Raw genomic sequence first — 5553 nt, forward strand, 5'->3', positions numbered from 1 at the left:
TTATCCTTGCGCAGTGGTTCTGTTGTTGGCTATCGTGTGCTGAGATCATTAATCAAAACTTGAAAAATTGCAGGCCTGTGTGCCTCTTGATTGATGGGAAAGGTGTTATAATGACCTTGAAAAGATGAATCCTTTATGAAGAAAATGTACAGAAAAAGGAAAAAGTTTAAATAGAACTTTATAGCTGCCTTTACAGTTATTGCAGCACATATTTCAAACCTTTAAATTTTAGAGCCCACAGTCAGTTCTGCTCTTAGCTCTTAGCTCTTAGATGCAGGTTTAGAGATGGGAAGAACAGGCCAAATGGCTGGGCATTTGTGCCTGTTTAATGGTTCTGGTGGAAGTGGAAAAATCTAAGTGAAAGGGGACCTCCAGTCAAGGTCATTGTATACAGCTCTGTTACTAATATCAGGAATATCCTGTGTTTGACTTCCGGGTCAGCGCCAACGACGAATGGCAGAGTTCCTCTGATTGGAGGAACGGGCTCTGTGGAAATTGGGTCTTCCCACCGCGGCGAAGGCGGGGGCCCGCTAGAAATCCCAGGCGGAGAAGCCTGGGAACGTGGGGTTCGGCAGAGCACCAAGAGCGCCTCCCCTACTCATGAGGAAACCCCTTATCGGGGCTCCGGAGTGAAGTGGGGTGAGCAGCGCGGTGCTGCGAACCGATCGCTATTTCCATGGAGGGAAGCCGCGCAGCCATCGCCGGAGAGCGCTGACTTTTTCCTGATGACATTTGGACTCTAAATCAAGTACCCGTGAGTAAAAACAGAGAATTGGATTAAGAAACTTGCAAAATTTATGGAATTAGGCACGAAGCGGGAAGGTTTAAACAGGAAGTCTGCCTTCCGCTTTTTGTATATAGACTGAAGCAAAGACCTTGCAACCTAATAGCCTGGAAAACTGCTTTAAAGTTGGAAATTTCCTGCATCCACAACCAATAAAACCCCCTTGGAAGCAGGAGAAAGGGGGGGGGGAATTTGACTGTTTAATCCTGCAGGAGGAGAGTAAAGGAATTTAAGTTTCCATCATCCCAAACCTGGGGACGGGGTGTCGGGACAGAAATTGTTTGAGACGTCCATTGATTGAAAGCGGAGTACTTTTGACAGATAGTTAAAGAGAAACAAATTAACTTCAATGCTACTTTCTGCATTTCTGCATTTTAAAGAAACAAAGTATTTGAAAATCAAAAGGATTTGAAATCGAAAGTAATCTTCTTTGTTGGATACATTTTAAAAATGGATACAAATAGAAATTGTGTCCCCTAGAGGGAGTCTGTCAGTTTGTTGTTGCAGTTTACTTGGAGACTCTACAGCTGCAAGATTTGGATCGTGGGACCAGCCGTTTGACCTTGATAGAAATGTATTGGAAGGAAGGTTTGGTGTCTGCCCTTGGCATGACAAATGTTTTGCTGGAGCAGCTGCATGAGAAAATGAACTTGATGCATGAAAAATTGGACTTGATGAGTGCTGTGGCCAGTGAATATAATTTAACAGAGAATAAGGATAAAGAAGTTATACAGCGACCAATTCAGGAATCTGATTTAACAAGGCAAGTCCAAGGGCAGATGAAGAAGAAAGAGGCAGTGACTACTCCTCAAACAACACAAATGGAGAGATCCAAAGTCCTGCAGGAACAAAAGCCACTGCGTTGGAAGATTGAACTTGGAGAGTGCTGGGAAGTGTTTGAAGTCAAGAAAGCTTTTAACTCTAGTGGGACTATGAAACAGGTGAATAACTATCTTTTGGATAAATATTTTTTGGATTACAAAGATGACGACGGGGAGTGGGACTAGGGGGAAGGGGCCAGTCTGACGAAGGAAATTGGAAACTATTACCGGATGGAATCCTCCAGAGACCCACTCCCCAAGAAACCAACAATAGACAAAGAAGTGCGTAAGCACAAACAAGAAAAAGAAAATTTGCAGAAGGGGCCTAGAAGAGATTTAAGGGCCTCGGACATAAGAACACCAGATTGATGGACTGGATGTAATGGACAGAAAGGACTGACACAACCCGAAACCAGGAAGAAGGGACGTTGGATAAAAATTAGAGATACCAAGGGAATTTCTTTTGTTAATTTTGGAATTAGTGTAACATTAATGAAATATCAGGGAATATGCTGGAAAGGAACTAAATTGGCTTTAGCAGAAATGATTTAAGGAGATATGTATGAATATGATGTAAACTTTGAAATTTTAAGATTTTTAAGATAAGATAAGGTTAAAGATATTAAGGTAAATTGAATAACAGATTATATTAAAAGATGGAAAGGTTATGTTGAATCAACAAATAAGATAGATTGTGAAGATTAATCATTTAAATTAAAATTGAGAAACATGGGAAGAATTTGCTGAAATAACAATTTAAACTAGAATACAAAAAGGGAGGTGTGAGGAGGTTCAAGAAATAAGCAAATGAAAAGTTGTAATCTGAGATTTGTATTTTTCTTCTTTATTTTTTGGTTTTTTCTTTTTGTTTTATTTTTTGCTGTATTTTTCTGTTTTTCTTGTGTTTTTTTTCGTGTTTATGTATTGATGAAATTTTGAATAAATATCATTTTTTTAAAAAAGGAATATCCTGTGTTTGGTGAATCAGTGGCCCTGTGCCTATATCTGCTACTGCATACATTATAGGATACATGGGCATGCCGGCACACACCTACTGTCCCATCACTTAGAACATTTAGAGCTTGCTAGCAGTATGAACTGGTCTTTTTGAGGGGTGAACATGTTTGAGCTTCACAAGCATTTCAGAGCAGGCACCAAGCACCTATGAATTCCCATTGACACTGAGCCATGGAAGAACAACAATGGTTGATGCCTATCCAAGGTTTCTTCCCTTATTGTTCAGATACATCATCATTGATACAGTGCAGGGGGATTATGAGAGTGAAGAAGCTTGAAGAAAGAAGAGCTGAAGTAGGGCTGGGGGGAGAGTACGACCTCAGTGGTGAGCACCTGCCTTGCATGTAGAAGATCCCTGCCATGTCAACTTCACAAAAGGATCATGTAGCAGGTGAATGGCAAAGCCATTGTTGGCTTTGCCATTCACCTGATGATGTTGGGCTATATTGATAAACACGCGCAGCTAGTTTAGGGCAGCTTCCTATGTTCCTTGGTAAGGGATGGAGGAACTCCCCAATGAGGAATTGTTGCAGCGTTTTTAGCTTAGAAAAAAAAATGTGAGTAAGAGGTGATATGGTGGAAGTTTATAAAATCATGCATGGCATGGAGAGAAGTGAATAGAGAAAAGTGTTTCTGACCCTCTCATAACACCAGAACTCATGGGCATCTAGTTGAATGTTGCCCCAATGTAAAACTCCCAAAGAAATGTGAAGCTACTTTTGCCACAGAATCACCCCAGTCTGTCCCCATGCATTGAGGACTAGGGATATGGCTTCAAAGCTGGAGCATTCATGTTCTGGACAGGCTTCATTCCTGGCATTTCCCCTGCAAATTATTACAGAAGCCTCAGCCATGTGGTTCCTCCCCATGTCTCCATGTAACCCTGTGCTCAAGTGGGGAATATAGAAACAGAGAAAGGCAGACGCCTCCTGTTTTGCTGTCTCACAGCCTCATCTTGTGCCTGATCAAGATTTGCATGCATTATTTTGCCAGCAACTTTAAAATCCTCCTAAAAGGGATTTTTAGACAGGATGGTGCCTTCTCCGTAGTCACCTGATTGACTAATGTAGGGTAGTTAAAAGCTACGGCTCATCTATTCCACTCCTCAAAATGAAACATACGTTGCTCAGATCACTGTAGCAAAAGGATGTGATTTAAGATGATCCCTTAGCAGTGACATTCACAGTTTTCGCACAGGCAAAATGACATTAGCGCTTCATGTCAGCTTCCCAAATGTCGGAAGGAGCGGATTAATGTATGAGCCAACATATACGTGTTTCTGAACAATCTGTGGTTTTTTTAAGGTGCGCTCTGCATTTATGCCTTAGATACGTTGCTTTTTGTATTGAAGGTTACAACATGGATACAATTCCACAAGTCTGTGCTCAAATTAAATAAATAAAATACCTGTTTTTAAATGTTCTTTACTGTTCATTCTTCTGTGTTACACACTGATGGATGAGGCCAACTCTAACTCTAGCACAGATTTATCAGTAAGGATTTTTGAGAAGGTTATGAACTGTTTGGGATTCTGCAAGGTCTGTCCAGAGGCGCAGAATGGAGACTCGGTGCTTGTATGATTCATCCCTAAAAATCTACACAGAAGGTATTTACATTTGTAGTTGACACACTTATTTTGCTATATTTTTTATGGTTACCAACAAAGATGAACGTATCGTCCAAAAGGAACAATATTTTCAAAGGAATTTTGGTACCTCTACAGAATTGGGTTCACAACTGAAAGACCATATTGTTGTACAGTACGTAATTTAAAGCTGAAAGGGAGATTTCCTACTCCATAGTTGATGTTAATGCATAAACATGGTATGCATTGCAAAACTCATTTGAGCTTGCTGGGTGCATCTAATGCGGACAGAGATATACATCTCCCTTTGGCACTGATAGTAATGCACAATCAGTATGAATAAATCAAGTTTAGGCTTAACATGGAACTTCAGGGCAATTCCTCGCTGGGTGGGTTTCAGGGCTCTGTGGGCTAATCCTATCCCCACCACCTGCATATTTGGCTAGTATTGGAAGGAGCTCTTGGTACCTATTGATGTAAGCATGTCTTAACTCTTCCACACACAGGAGACTGTCAATGTATTTGGAGCTTGTGAAGAATTCCCAATGGGGACACTGGGTATGAGCTTCGGATGCATGGCCCTGCACACACTCCTCATTTTATTTCCCCATGTGTTCTCTGAAAACCTGAAAGGGGTTACTCTCACCAGCATTTTTCCTCTGACTACATCCTGCCCATTCAGGGAACGATCCAGAGCCGTTATTTATTTATACAGTAGTATTTATTATCCTGGGAGCTCAAGGCGTTCTACCTGGTTCTGCCCCATATCATTTAGTCCCTGCAATAACCCTGGGAGGTAGGTTAGGCTGAGAGGCAGTAGCTGGCCCAAGGTCACCCAGTGAGCTTCATGGCTGCATGGGGATTTGAGCCCTGGTCTCCCAGGTCCAAGTCTATAATCAGATCCAAGCCACCAATCAGGCATCCCTTGAGAGCAAATTCTCAGTGACAGACCCACTCAAAATAATCAAGGCAAGGCAAAGTCCTATCATCCATGTCCCTCTTGGACTTCAGTTAACTAAGATGTCATGATATCTGAAATGTATCTGTATCCAAGGTCCATGAACTGCAAACTTCTGGCCAACTTCTGTTAGCTACCAAGCTATTTAACTGGTCCCAGAGTCCCCAGTTGTGTCCAATAGCTTTCTCTCCTACTGGCTCTGTTGAGAACCCTTCAGGTGGTCAGGCTAAACATTGATGTGTCATGTCTATTATTATTATTATTATTATTATTATTATTATTATTATTATTTATTTTGACTGTATAATGACTACCAGTAAATTGAACAAATTAATTGACCTCTCAGAAGCTATCATCGTTCCCTCCACATTTCTTTCATTTTAACAAC

Source organism: Podarcis raffonei, chromosome 1 (assembly GCF_027172205.1).
Source record: "Podarcis raffonei isolate rPodRaf1 chromosome 1, rPodRaf1.pri, whole genome shotgun sequence".
NCBI lineage: Eukaryota > Metazoa > Chordata > Lepidosauria > Squamata > Lacertidae > Podarcis > Podarcis raffonei.